We start from the raw sequence: 16,114 nt of genomic DNA, 5'->3' as shown, positions 1-16,114 counted from the left end.
GTTGTTATGTTCCAGAGGAAAATGAAGGTAGAAAAGTATTTTTTTTATACAGACCATAGAAAGCACCGAATGTATTTGTTTTATAATATATGAGAATAAGGTGTGGAACACAACAATCCTCCACTTTCAGAATGTGATGTAATTTAGTTGCATCAAGATAGAATGCTGTTACTGTCCACATAAAAATGTGAATGTATTGGTTGTGATATATGAAGTGCAGAATCCTATTTCAAGCCAAATAAATATGGAAAAAAGAAGTTATGTCTTACCATAATGTTCCATCTGTGTTGTTGATCTTTGTTCATTCATTACTGATGGATTATCGGTTCCACCCTTTGAACCGAGCAGGCCATATATCAAGCTTGCATCAGCCAAAAACTCTTGAGCCAAGGTCCTACCCAGAATGATCTGCTCCCTGTTACCTCAGGTCGAGTTTGCAAGTTGATAGACAAAAGTAGAACCTACCGCTGGTCATAACAGACCTACAATAAAGGAGTATATGAGATCAACCGGGAACCTCCGGAAGGGGACAGAGGGTGGGGAGTAATGAATAAACGAAGATCAACAACACAAATGGAAAGTTATGGTAAGACATAACTTCTTTATCTGATGTCATTAATCTTCATTCATTCCTTACTGATGGGACAGAGTCCCCACCTACATGTATCCCTGGGTGGCCCTTATGGAAGGACATTCCTGAGCACCACAGAGCCAAAAAGAAGCTCTACCTTTGGAGGCCAAATCCAATTTGTAATGGAGAATAAAGGTACGAGGTTTGGCCCAAGTCGCAGCCGAGCAAATATTATTGAGGGAAGCCTTAGCATGAAAAGCTACTGAAGTTGCCATAGACCTTGTAGAATGTGCATCCACTCTGTGAGGCAAGGTGACATTGTTCTTGTTGTAGATAAAGGTAATGCAATTTCTCAACTACAAAGCCAATGTAACATTTGAGGCAGGATGACCTAGTCTTGGTCCAGAAAAAGCCAGAGATAGTTGGTCTGATTTACGGGTAGATTTTGTTCTGTCCAGATAAAATCGTATTTGCATATGAACATCCAAGGAGTGCAGGCAATACTCTCCCCTGTTAGAGTGATTAGGAAAAAATAATGGAAGGTCAATAGATTGGTTGATAGACTGCTCTGACATCACTTTTGGTAAAAAGGAAGAATTTGTTCTCAGTGATACCCTATCCTTATGGAAGATAAGATAGGGAAGTTTGATGCATAAGGCTTGAAGTTCTGACAAGCGTCTGGCTGATGTGATTGCAATTAGAAACAAATTTTACATGAGAGATATTTTAAATGACATGAAGACACAGGTTCAAAGGGGGGAGCTGTTAGGGCTTGCAGGAACAAGACCAAATCCCAAGGTTGTACTGGTTCTCTAAAGGGAGGTTTTTGGTGAAGACCCCCTTTCAAGAAAGTTTTGCAGAGTCTATGTGACATGAGTGTAAAATTCTGAAAACTAATGTGGAAATTCAAAATGGCAGCTAAATGCACACAAATAGCAGAGGCAGACACCCCGAAGTGGAAAAGGTCTGATAAGTAATACAAAACCACCGAAACTGGGGCTGACAGGGGGTCTAACTGTTTATTCACTGCCCATAGAGAAAACCTTTTCCCTTTATTGAGATAGATTAGTCTGGTGGATGATTTATGAGATGCAATAAGAATATTTCACATCGGGGATGAGAGGTTTTCCTGCCTGGCAATCACTGGAAGTGGAGAAACCAAGCTGTCAGCTTCAGGGTTGTTAGATTGGGGAGAGTCAGACCCTGTGGATGGGAGATCAAAATTGGGGATGGGTTGAGGATCCATGGTTGATCTAGCAGGTGAGGTCAGAGGAAGGGGAACCAGACATGTTGAGGCCAATATGGGCAATGAGTATCACTTTGCTTTTCAACTGCCATGCTTTCTTCAGAAATTGGGAGATAAGGGGAAGAGGAAGATAAGCATAAATTAGACCCAAGGGCCAAGCGTGGACTAGAGTGTCTCTCGGTGGCTGTCCCCAAGGCGGAATCAGGGCAAAATAGTTGCTGCACTTGGAGTTGGTTGGGGAGGCAACTAGACCGCAGCAAGGCTAGCCCCAGCGGTTGAAGAATTTTGCCACTATCACAGGGTTGAGAGACCACTCGTGAGGTTGTAGAATGCACCTGATCAATTTGTCCACTATCACATTGGAGCTCCCGTGAATGTGCACTGCAATTAGTAAGCAGTTGAAAGCTATCGCCCATTGCCATATTCTCAAGGCCTCTCAGCATAATGGGTAAGATCTGGTGCCCCCTTGCTTGTTGATGTACCAGACCACTGACATGTTGTCTAAATGGATTGCAATAGTCCCTGATGGAAGGATGGAATGAAATACTTGCAATGCTAGTAGCACCGCCCTCAGTTCCAGGACATTGATATGCAAAAGGGCCTCTGTCTACAACCAGGTGTCTTGGACCAAGTTTCCCTGACATAGCCCCCCCACCCCATCAGGAAGGCATCCATGGTCACTGTGACTTTCGGCTAATGGGGGACTGAAGGGGCAAGACCATTGTTGGGGATTTCAAGACGTCCACTAGAGTAAATCTTGCTTGCATCTCTTAGTTACACTTATTTGAAAAGACAAAGGATGTTGTAGAGGGTACCACTGAGTGAGAAGTAATGACTGAAGGAGCCTCATGTGGAATTTGGCTAGAGGAACAATGGTGCTTGAGGCTGACATTGACCCCAAGAGTTGGAGTATAGATTGAGCAGGAGATTTGTGGTGACAGATCAGTGGTTGAACCTGTTTCCTTATTCTTTGAAGTCTGTGATCCGGAAGAGATGCTGTGCAATTTCTCATGTCCAGCAGTACAACAATGAGTTCCAAAGACTGGGCCAGGGTCATGTTGGACTTCTCCCAATTTTTAGTAATTGCCAGACATTGTGCTGTTAGGAGTGCATAATGCTTGGTGGGGGCAGTGAGGAGGCAGTCGTCTAGATATGGAAACGCCAGGAATCCTTAAAGTCTCAAGTGAGCGATAACCACTGCCATGCATTTGGTGAACAGTCTGGTGGCTGTAGAGAGACCAAAGGGCAGAGCTCAAAATTGATAGTGACTGGCTCTTATGCAGAAGCGGGGCATCTCTTCTTGTGCATTTGTCCATTTTTATGTGGTAATACGCATCTTGAAGATCTACAGAGCACATCCAATCATCTTCTTCCAGAAGAGGAAGGATAGACTGAACCGTGACCATCAGGAATTTCTCTGTTTTTACAAATTTTTTCATTGTGTTGAGATCCAGAATTGATCTCCAGTCCCCTGTCTTTTTTGGCACTAAAAAGAACCTTGAGTAAAAACCAGATCCTGTCTGGTCTGGGTGGACCATTTGGATGACTCTTTTTTTGTAGCAGCTTTTGGATTTCATGTGCTGCTGCTTCCCTTTGACTGGGTGGACCATCGGGTAATACTCTGGATGAGGTTAGACAAAGATGGAAGGGGATGTGATAGCCTCTGGATATTATCCTTTGTACCCAAGAGTTGGTGGTTATGTTTCGCCAGGCAGTGGGGTACAAGGAAAACAGACCCCTGACCGCTTCCAGAGGTGAACAGTTGGGCAACGCTTCAAGAGTAGTGATAGGATTGGCCAGAGAAAGAATTTCTGGAACCATGGTTTCACAGACCTCCTCTGTCCCAAAAGGGGTGTCTTCCATTACAGTTTCCCCCTCTGCCTCTAGTGAAGAACTCGGCATGTGCATCATGGAAAGAGCCCTGTGATTTCCTGTGCCACATCTTTCCATTCCTCTGATTTCTGGAGTAGAATCATTGAGGAGTGGAGTGTCTGACACCAATGGCAGATAGGGTCTTGCCATCATGTTTACACCTTGCCAGCATATCTTTAACTTTAGGGCCAAGCAAAGAAGTGGCCACAATGGGGGCGTTCATGAAGGAAGCCTTAAAGGAGTCCGCAAAGTTGCAAAGATGCATCCAGGCATGTCGTCTGGTGACTATACCCATGCCTGCCGCTCTAGCCACTCCTTCCATTGGATGAGATATAAGACGTATGGAAGAATTGGAAATGGACTTTAGGGTGGCTATCTGAGAAGCTACATTGTCACAGACCTCATCAGAAACAGCTCTTGCCAAGGTTTCAGAGAGTTGGTTGACAAGATCCCTCTGGAGCCTTGTAAAGTGTGCCAAATAGTTCAAAGACCTTATGCCAAAGGTCAATGAAGCAAACACATGCTTCCCCAGTCTGTCTATCACCCAGGGATTCCTTGCTAGGCAGATGGACAGTTTGGCTTTCCTCTGCCAAGTCTTTCTTAGTTGCAGCTGCCACCACCATGGCATCTACTGGAAGACCTCAGGACCAATTGGGATGCTCAGCTGGGGGTGATAAGATTTTATCAGGTCTCCACGGTATCACTTCCAGGGTGTCAGGAGCCTTCCATGCATGCTGGATGATGAGCTGGACAAGCTCATCAGCTGGCGTGATAAACCAGGAGGTAGGGGGTTGGGCACAAAAGGCCTGCAGGAATACAGATTCCTCAGAGGAAGGATTACAGGACTTCCAGTCACCCCTCTGTCTAAGGATCTCAAGGATGTCACCAAAGGACACCTCTTCAGAGGGTGACCATGGGGACCCTTCCCCATCATCAAAGTCTGTATCTTCGGTCAAAAACTCCTCAGTTCATAGGTTCATAGGTAGGTACTAGGCTATCTGCCCGAAGGCATTTATAAGCCTAGCCAGAATGTGCTGTCTTTCGCCGGCCCCTTAGATTAATTCCCTGTGCCTCTGTCTAGCAGAGCCACTGAAGTGATCCCGGGGTAAACTTTCGTTTCCTATCCACTCGTCAAGGTTTCTCTTGAAGAGTGTTAGCGAGGAGCTTTGCCTAATGTAGATTGGAATCTTGTTCCAAAGCATGGGAAGTCTCTGGGACAGGAATCTATCCCTCCAGCATGTCCTATTTATTGTTGTGGTGAGGTTTAGATCCCTAGAGCATGTGGCTCAAGGGGATATGGTTTTCTTTAGGTGGAGCATGTCCATCAATTCTGGGTAGGACATGACCTTGTATGTCAGGCAGAGATCACTTCTGAGTAGGCTGTATGCAACTGAGTACAGCTGGAGTTTCTTCAGTTGAGCTGCATAGGGCATCTGTTTGAGGCCATTGATCCTCTTGGTGAGGTACTTCTGTGGTCTTTCCAGCTTATAAGGTACATCCCAAATGGGGCGTTGTACTCTGTGATGGGTCTGATGAGTGATGATTAGAGGGGCACAATGACTTCTTTTGATCTGGATGTGAACCGTTTTGTGATTAGGTGGGCAACATAGAAGGATTTTCTAACCACTTTGGCAATGTGATTATCAAAGGAGAAATTACTATCTACTTGAGTCCCCAAATCCCTTATTATGTGTTCTGTATTTAGGGAACCACCACCTTTGTGGTAGTCTGTGGGTACTTTGTTATTTCCAAAGGGAATAACTATGCAATTTTTGGCATTTAGCTTGAGGCCAGGATTTCGACACCAGGTATCCATCTCAGTGAGACCCTTTTGGAGGATGTCTGTGTCAGCTGGAGAGTCAATTATAGCCCCTAGTTTGCAGTCATCTGTGAACTTGGTCAGCCATAGTCCTTGTGTGCTTGCCTGTACCTCTGATAAGTATATGCCGAATAGGAGGGGTCCTAGGACTGAGCCCTAAGGAACGCCACTTGTAACCGGTTTAAAGTCAGGCCTAGCTCCCACAACTCTCACCATGTGGGTTCTGTCCATGAGCCACTTGGCAACCCATCTTGTGATGCAGGGGTTTATGTTCAGGCTGGTGAGCTTGTCTATAATACTAGAATGGGGAATGGTGTCGTAGGCCTTTGCGAGGTCTAGGTAGGCTGTGTGTACCACCTTTCCCTTGTCTATAGCCTTGATAACTGTCTCAAAGAAGTCCACCACGTTTAGAAGGCATGATTTGCCCTTAACAAAGCTGAACTGGGTAGGGTCCACTGTTTGGAGGGCCCCAATGTCACTGTTAATGAGTTCCATGATGATGCGCTCCATAGTCTTGCAGACCAAGTTAGTCAGGCTTATAGGGTGATAGTTCCCAGTGTCTGTTGTGGCTCTACCTTTGTGGAGTGGAATAACCATTGCTGTGCACCACTATTTGGGTCCATAGCCTGTAGAGATGCTGAGTTTGAACAATGTGTTTAGGTGAGGGATTAGTTCATCTTTGAGCTTGTGTAGGATGCAGCCTGGGACACCGTCCGGTCCCATTGATGCTGTGTTTTTGGCTTTGGAGAGAGCTGTTTTAACTTGTCTGTGATTTCAGGGGCTGTATATTCTTCTGGTATGGTTATGGGCTCTTTTGGGGGTGGGGGGGTGAAGTTTGCACTGAACCTGTCTGCCAGAATGTTGGCAATATCGGTCGGTTCAGTGTATTTTGTGCCATTCTGCACTAACTCTGAGCAGAACTGAGCATTGCACTTAGATTCTTGACATAGCTAAAGAATGCTTTGTGGTTAACTTTGGAGTCCTTGGCAATTTTTCTTTTGGAGCTCGCCTTGGATGATTTTAAGAGGAATCCTAGTTTATTGCTGATACTGATCAGGGATGTCTTCCCTTCTTGGGATTTTACTCTTTTCTGTACTAGTTTCATCCTTCTATTGCACAGCTTGTTTATGGCAGGGGTCCACCAGACTGGTTTTCTTTTCTTGGAGGAGTGAGTCTTGGTTTTGCTTGGGATAGCATGATCCATGCATTCTTGTAGGTGCCCGTAGAATGCATTAGTAAAGGATTTTGCAGCTTAGACAGCGTTATCCTTTAGCATGAGGGCTTTGAAACTTTCCATCTCTGTCTTAAGTAATGTAAAGTTTGCTTTTGAAAAGTTTTTCACGGTGGTTTCATTGTCCGTGGGTGGGGGCAGAATGTTGATATCCAGAGTGATTTGTTTATGGTCAGATCTAACCAGCAAGGGGTTGACCTCTGGTGTGGAACACCGGTCACCCATGTTGGGGATGACCAGGTCCAATATGTTGACACCTCTGGTGGGAGTGTTGACCAGTTGATCCAGGTCATTTGAGTTTATAAATTCTAGGAAATGTTGGGCAAGGGAGTTAGTACTTGAGTAGTTCTCCCAGTTAATGTTTGGGTAATTGAAATCACCCAATATTAAGGAGTTTGTTAGGACCTTTATGTTTCCCATTGTTTCCAGAAATGCAGAATGGGGGTCCTGGGACATGGTGGGTGATCTGTAGCAAGCAACAATTTGAATTGCAGTTTTGCCCATTGTTAGTTGCATGTGGATGATCTCTGAAGCATCATGCTGTGCCACTAACCTGGAGGTGTGGGTATCCTTGACAAATATGGATACGCCCCCACGTTTTGTATTTCGGTTTGGGTTCTGTGGCTGAAATGTATGGTATGAGTTGTAGCCTGGTAGTGCTGGGGTGCTCTCTGGAGCCTTAAACCAGGTTTCTGTTACTGCACATATATCAATTTTCTCCATACTGAGGAGTGCCTTGAATGCATGCATTTTGAGGTATAGACTTCTGGCATTGAGTAGCATTACCCTCAGTTTTTTGTTACTTATGCTATTTATGGTGGTGGGTTTGTCTTTAGAGCCCTGTCTAAAAAAGGCACTATGGGGGTGGCAAGAGCCTTGGTCACTGTTTGAAAGCCTAAGGGTGACAGGTGCAAGCCATCTCTAGTGAAGCAGCATCGCTTGTCGAGCATATCATCCCAGGCAGACAGATAATGGATCCCCTTTGAATGACACCAGAAACGTAGCTAATTGTTGAATCTGATAATTTTTTCTTTATACCGTGGTATCATTCTTGGTGAGGACAGGATGCTACTCAGGGTCATACTGGTCTGGGCTATGTGATAAGAGAGCTCTTCCATGTCTCTTTTCATGTAGTCCAGCGAGGTACAGCTCAGGTCATTCACACCAACTTGGACAATGACATAGTCGTATTTGTACTTGTTCTGGAGTGACCTGAGTGCTTGTGTTATGTGGCAGATCCTGGCACCCGACAGGCAGCTAACAGTAACCTTCTCCTTATTTAGCCTAGTGAGTGGGATGTCAGTGTGCCTGACTATAGAGTCACCTATTACTAATGTGTTGGGTATGTTATTTTGCTTTAAGGGCTGTGATTATATGACACACTGGTTTTGTGAAGTATGTGTTTCATGGTTTGTGTTGGGGGTGGAGATTGCTTGGATGTCTGCTTTGGAAGTCTCTGTTGCTTTTGCAAATTTATATTTAGAGCCTCTGAGTATGTTTTCATGTAATTATCTGTGTCTTTTGCTGGTGCTGGTTTAATGCGTCTATGTGAGACTGGTAGTGTGATGCAAGTATTTCCCTTCTCCTCTTGACTGTCTGATTTAGTCTTGGGTTGAGAGAGCTTAACCTCCAATTTGGCTGTGTAATTGCATCTCTCGCATGTATTAGTGTCTGTTGGTAGGAGGAGAGGGTTGTCTGTGTACTTGAGGCAGTTGTAACATTGCCTCAAAATGCCCAGATTCATCAGTTGGACTGGAGAGTACACCTGAATCTGCCCTTTGGACATGCCTGGATAGGTACAGTGAACTGTTTTACTGATTGGCTGGTAAGGTCGAATAGAGAGCCTTGTCCTTCTGTACAGTATAGGGGTCTAGTGCTAGGGTTTATAAGTGCTTGCTATGAGTTTTGAGCAAGTGCCGGGCTGAGAAATGAATGGCTTGAGTGCTTAAGTTGAAGGCTTGTCTAATTCCAAGGGAATTAATTGAAGAGGAGACTTTGTTGAGATGGGAATAGTTGTACCCTATCTAACTGGTGCTGCCCGACATGCAAAACTGGGCAAATGTATTTTTTATAGCAGGGAAATGAAAGAGGGAGAAATTAGCCCAAAATGGTAATAAACTACTAATTTCTAGGCTGAAACCACTCCTCCAGGGACAGATAGGCTGATCAAAGCTCCCCTCTCTCACAGGTGAACAGAGAAACTTCCTTCTATCCAAGTAAGATATGGGAAAACACAGAGATTTGTAACATAGCCCTGAATTCAGCACTAACCTGAAAATAGGACAATACTAGCTTAAAAAGGTGGGAAACAAGTATATTTTTCTGATTTTGTTTTCAGAAAATAAAGCAAATACAATCAAAAAATACTTTAAATGCACAGAAAAGGATACTTATTGTTATATATCTTAGATCAGAGTTGTAGTCAATACCCCAGTAATAAAGTAGGAAGAAAAACAAGTACAGTAAAAGCAGATGAATAAAGTTCACATGTTTTATATATATCTATCTATGTATATATATATATATATATATATATATATATATATATATATATATATATATATATATAAAAAACAATAGAAAACAAACACACTGATTTAAACAAGTTACCAAATTAACCAGAAAAAAGTCTCAAAACTGAGCCCTGTTCCAGCAGTCTTCAATCAGACAAGTTCTAACTGCACACTCCTGCCACTAGGGTGCAGGGGAACCTTCTCCAAAAAAAGATGGCCTGGATCAGTGCTCAAGTTATATGAACAAAGCTGTATTCAGCAGGCCTGAATCTGGTCTAAGCTACAGCAACAAGGCACACCAATTTCAGAAAGAAACAGTTCAAATAAGCAGGCACAATAAGCCTGTGACCAGGAATTCCCAGCTCAGAAGGGCAGAATCCAGCCTCTCCTCCCACATGAGTGCAGACCGCAAACCTTCTTAATGGGTAATAACTGGCCTGAAGCCCAATTGCTTAAACCAGAACTAATACACTTTTAGAAGAGCAGACACTGAGCCTTCAATCAACAATTCCCAGCTTAGAAGGATGTAAGCTATCAGTCCTGCCACAACAGTACAGACCACAAAACTTGGTAATGTAAAACAACTGGTATGAAGCCCAAGTGCTTAAACCAAAAGACCTAGAATAGCAGTTACAATTTAATCAGGCTACTGCCAAGCAGTAATGAAGGCAGCAGAATAGATAAAACTGAGTACTTTTAAGAAGAGGCAAAAGCAAAATAAAGTAGAAGGAAACACAAATACAGTCAAAGCAGATGAATAATATGCAATTATTTATTTTTTTTATTTATTTATTTAATTAGTAAAGTGCAAGGAGAGAGGAAGGAAGAACTTAAGTGGGTTGGTTTTCTCAAATCTTCTCTCTATATTAAGTAGAGTGAACACTAGACTCAGAATATGATCTCACTGTACTCGATTAAGTGAGCAAATGAGATAGACCCAGGAGGAGTGTTCGAATACAGACTTACAGGAGGGGTGGTCAATTCAAGAGCCACCGACACTAACACCAAGACAAGAACAGAGAGGGTGGGTGGGGAACTAACTGCAGAGAGACACACTGCACATTATTCAGTGAAACAATTAGGTGTCAGAAAAAATAAAATACAGTACTTTTAAAACTGCAAGTTTGCACTTAACAGAAGACTAAAATACAGTACTGTAAGTTTGCACTTAACTTCAGCTTCTAATGCAGGTGATTACAGTCCATGTGCTTCCTCTTGCACAAAGCTTTTTGGGGTACTACTTCAGTGGGAGGTACTGGGGAAGACTGCAAAGAGGGGGTCTCCTGAGGGGGAGAAACCTGAGGTCCTTGTGCCCAGTGTCTGGTAGTTGTGGCTTGTGAGAGTTGTGGCACAGAGGGAGCAGGGGATTCTGACGTGGGGTTTGCCAGCAGAAGCAAGCGCTCTCTCCATGGCTTGGAAGACAAGCCTGTCCAAGGAGGGATGAGAGATGGAACCAAGCATGACAACCTTGGAACCGGGGTCCCACCCTGCCCAGATGAGCCGACCCTCAGACCAGGAGTCTCAAGAGGACTGTGAAGCGTGAGAGAGGGCGGATTCCTGGAGGGTGCCATAGAAAAATATCAGCATGGAACCAAGAATGCCCTCCCCCATGGCACAGCCACTGGCCTGAGAAGAGCCCGATGCCTAGTGCACCGAGGGCCACAAAGACGACTCTGGCTCCAAAGTGAGATCCACTATTGGGGTCAGAGGGAGAGAAGCTGCTGTCGGAGTAATGGGCTTCAATACTTGGGTGGAAGTCGAAGAAGGAGTGTACGTTGGAGTTTGAGGAGGTATACATTCACCTGAAGGAGGGAACGTGGGTTTCAATGGTTGAGAGAGACCTCTGGCCACAAGCAACTGGTCAACAAGCCTCAACACATCTTGCTCAGAGAGGCAACTGGTCGACCTCATAGAGAAACCTGTGGGCGATTCTGGTCTTTCTAGAAAGGACTATATTGGCTATCAATGAATGGATCCAAGGAAGGAGAGTACTTTGTCCTTGCTAATTCAAGAGGTGCAGAGCCAAGAACCAAGGATGTCTGCACCGAAGAGAATGGTGTCAAAGTAGTCTGTGCCAATGACGTCAGTGCCATAGAAATCGAAGATGACTGCATTGTAAAATCAAGTGTCTGCACCGATGGATATGGTGCCATCAAGGAAGATGTCTACACTGGTAACAATGACAGTGCCAAAAAGGACCCCACCAAAGAGCATATCGGTGCTGAAAGTGTCTGCACCATGGAAGACAGTAACATCATACTTGTGGCCAAAGGGGGTTGTACCAACGGTGCCGAAGGAGACTGTACCTGGATGGACAGATCTGGTAAGGGCTGTGACAGAACTGTCGGAGCCATAAGTGTGTGCACTGAGAACCCTGGTGCTGGTGTCAATAAGGAGGACATGGCTGGAGCAAGAATCAACTGGGGCAGTGCTGAGCCTGGAGCCAAAAGTGTCACAGGTGTCAGCGCCGAAGTAGTAGTCATTTTCATCTTCTTATGAGTCAACTCCCTATGATCTCCAGAGGGAGATGAAGTGAGCGACCTCAATGAGGAAGAGGAAGAGCACCTCTTTCGGGGTTTAGCAGGAAGGGGTGATCCCTCCGACCCAGAGATAGCCTCACAGAAAAGAAGATTTGAGAAGACCTTTCAGGATTAACTTGTTCTTTCTCTCGTTAAGAGTCCTGGTCGAAAAATGTCTACAAATCCCACACGGGGGATCCCCAGTAATGTGGGAGACATTCAAACAATAGACACGTAAGTCATGGCCATCGGAAAGCAGTAACTTACAGCCACAATCCTTACACTATTAAAACCCAAGCTACTTTTCTTATCTGACATAATGATGTGGAGAAGAACAATATCAAGAAGAAGAGGAAAGGCTACCCAAAAGGGTAAGAAGAGAAGGAAGAAGGATTACCAATGATGGTAATGAAGAATTACCTCAAAGGTAAGAAAAGGGTAAAGAAGGGAAATAGACTAAAGGGAGAGAGACTTAAGCATACAATATGGTAGAAGAATAATACAATAAACTGTTTGAAAAACTTTAAAGTACAAACAATATATAAACTTTCAAAAAATTATACACTTAGCTAAAGAGAGTGGCTTGACATGGCTGTACAGCAACATGGCAAACAAGATCTGAGGTAACAGGGAGCAGAGCATTTTAGGTAAGACCTTGATTCGAGAGTTTTTGGCTGATGCAGGTTTGATATATAGCTGGCTCAGTCCTGAGGATGGAACCGATAACCCATCAGTAAGGAATGAATGAAGATTAACAACATCAGATTGTACATTTTACAAAGAATGCATCACACTAGCATATTCTACAGGCAGAAATATCCACACTTATAGAGATGCTTCAGGCTAGGGTGTGGACTTCTCATACTTCCCAAAGAAAACAATATCTGCACATGCACAGATGTTTTAGGGGTAGGGATCTTACCAAGAGACATACTTTTCACAGAAAGCTACTCACTTGTGCAGATGTTTTAGGAATAGGGTGAGGAACTCTATTGCATCCCAGAAACATACATTTGTGTATGACATGGGGTCAGGCATAATGATTGAAGTGTTTAACTCACAGATACAGGTCTCAATTATCATCTTTGATGGAAACTGGTTAGGATTAAAATAACACAGAGGAGGAGTTAGCCTAGTACTTACCTATGAAACTATGTATGTATACAGATGCTTTACAGGTAGGATGTAACACAGTGTTATTTCCCATAGATATATGTTCTCCCTAGCATAAATGTTGGCATTTATAGGGATGCTGGGTCTTAAACCCCAGGGATTGTGTTATTTACCTTTTATTTAAATGTTTAATATTTCAGTGTTTAACTACTTATAATTTGGTATATACAAATATTAATAACTTTAGTTTGACTGATAAACATATACAATCACTTCAGTCATATTTTTCTCTATATTGTTAAGAACATCTCTATCAATGTTAATGGTCTGAAAACTAATACATTATTTATCCAGTATATTTCTGTCAATGTTAATGGTTTGAATAACAGCTGTAATAGGGGGAGTTTAAACAAATATTTAAAAATGCTTAATGCCCAAGTCATATTCTTACAGGAAACACATGTATTACAAGAAGACATTAATAAACTTAATACAAATATCTATTCAGTACTTATTAGCTCGCATTATAAAGAAAAGAAAAGAGATCTTGCAATTTTATGGAAAAACTCTGCATTAATGCCTAAAATCATAAACATATATAGTGATAAATCTGAGATGTTTTGTCGAGTATCTTTGGAATTAAATGGGAAAATATGCACTCTAATTAATCTTTATTGGATTCCTAGATTACGAGTTAAAGTGGTTAAGCAACAGTTTGAGGAGATTTTAAAACATTCTAAAGGGAGTATAATTTTAGCTGGTGTCTTGAATTGTATTTTGAATTATTGTGATATCAATACAATAAATAAACATAAGAAATGGGTATAATCTAACGCATTAATAGACTTCATAGGTATGTTTAATATTAAGGACATTAATTCTCAGAGGCAAATTCATTATTTTTTACACATTTTCCCATCAACATAGTACACAATCTAAAATATAGGGTATATATTTCAAGTGGTATAACTGGGAAATTAGATAAAGTTAAAGTTGTCACATATCCATTATCCGATCATAATCCAATTGCATTTGAATTGAAAATAAGTGCCAAAAAGTGCTTCTACTTCCATCATATATAACTAACCTGAAAGATTTTAAGGAATTTCATAGCAAAGAAATTCAATCCTTTATAAATGTAACTTTAACCAATGATATATCTGAGATATATGTGTGGGATTCTTTAAAATCATGCCTATGTGAAAGAATTATTAGACCTACAAATAAAAGTTGATAAACTTAAATTAAATATTCAAAATGCAATAAAAACTTAGCAAACAGTTTTGATGAGATGAATAAAAAATATCTAGAGACATTACACCATAAAACTATGAATAATTTAGAGAAGATTAAAATTAGATCATATTCTATGAATCCTAAAAATCAACATAGATTAGCAAATGGAGCAAAGAAGATCATTAGATCTAAGCAAATAAAAGAAGTTTATATTCCTGGAACTAGACAAAAGATGTCAGATTTAATAGGTATTTAAAATACACTCTAATTCAATTAATTTATATAATTCAGTACTAGAACCACAAAGTATAATAAAATCTGTTTTATGAGACATATCAAAAATAAATTAATAGAAGATCAGATAAAAAGTTATAGATAAGCCAATTTCATTTGTCTGAACTCAAACCTCAAATTAATTAATAAAAATTAAACAAATCTCCTGGAACTGATGGTATTATTCCTAAGATGTATAAACTATTACCTAGGGAAGCTCTGGCAATATTGTTAAAAGTCTTTACTTTAGATAAAGAAGTTAAAATATCTCCCGGTCTTGGAAGTATACATTAATTTCTCCAATTTTAAAGTCAGGTAAAGATGGAAAAGAATGCTCATCTTATAGACCAATATCCCTATTAAATGTTGATTATAAAATTTGTATAGCAATACATGACAACAGAGTTAAACAGTTTGTACCTTTGCTGATTGATGAATATCAAACTGGTTTCATACTGAATACAAATACATATGACAATGTTAAAAGAGTACTTACAATAATTAACTATATCAATATTACAAAAGGAGGTTTGACCCTAATAAGTCTAGAAATGAATGATGCATTTGATTCAGTTCATTGGGATTATTTGCTACTGGCTTTGGAGGAATATGGTTTTTCATATGATGATATATGATTAATTAGATTGTTATATGGAAATTCTTTAGCTTATATAAAGGTTGGATCATATACTTCTAGAACAATTACAATTACTAAAGGTAGTAATCAAGGATGCCCATTGCCACCATCATTATTTGCAGTGGTCAAAGAACCATTTGTGAATTGCATCAGATCAAATGCTAACATCAAAGGTATACACTTTAGCAATCATTTAAATTCTACTATTTGCAGATGATATTTTATTTACTTTGAATTATTATGACAACACATTATAAGTTTTATTTGAAGCAATGGAACTCTTCCAAAGGATCTCTAGCCTTACATTTAATGATAATAAAACTAAGACATAATATGGATCAACAATTTTCCTAATATATAGTTATAGATAACAGAATTGAGTATCTAGGGATTATTTTATCAAATTATATTAATGAAATAATAATTAATTATGCTAATATTTTAAATAAAATAAAGCAAAACATTTTATGGCTAGATGGAATATCATTTTTTTACAATGGAAGATAGCTTTTTCTTAATTAAAATGATTATTTTTCAAAAAGAATTATACCTTTCACAAGCTATTTCTCTTCCTCTTTCTTAGGAATGCATACATCAGTTCAATAAACTAATGTTAACCTTTTTATAGTATCCCAATAAACTTAGAATAGCATTAAGTCACCATCTAAAATATTGGAACAGATGGAATTGGCCTCCCAGATATAGAAATGTATGCTTTATCATCCATTAAGACAGTAGCATTATTGTTAAATTCTACTTATTGTGCTACGTAGAAACAAATATAGGAATCCATTTGGATAAAATCAAATCACTCATTGCCAGTTCAATATAGTAATATATTTTCTAATAATTTTCACTGGCTGGTAAGGAAATATATTTTACAGAATAAAAATAAGCCATATGTTCTAAATTTATAACTAATACATGCATGGTAATTTCTATTGTACCCTATATCCTGTACACAGCATAACATTAACAACTTAGCTGTCTCAAAATTAATTATATTTGGGGAAAAATAATATATTAGCATCAGCTAATAGATTATGGAAAAGCTCTGTCTATGGAATACATTATGAGTAAATAT

This window comes from Protopterus annectens, chromosome 6.part0 (genome assembly GCF_019279795.1).
Source record: "Protopterus annectens isolate FY-2018-M chromosome 6.part0, PAN1.0, whole genome shotgun sequence".
Classification (NCBI taxonomy): Eukaryota; Metazoa; Chordata; order Ceratodontiformes; family Protopteridae; genus Protopterus; species Protopterus annectens.
The sequence above is the reverse complement of the archived record's forward strand: the minus strand, read 5'-3'. Positions refer to the sequence as shown.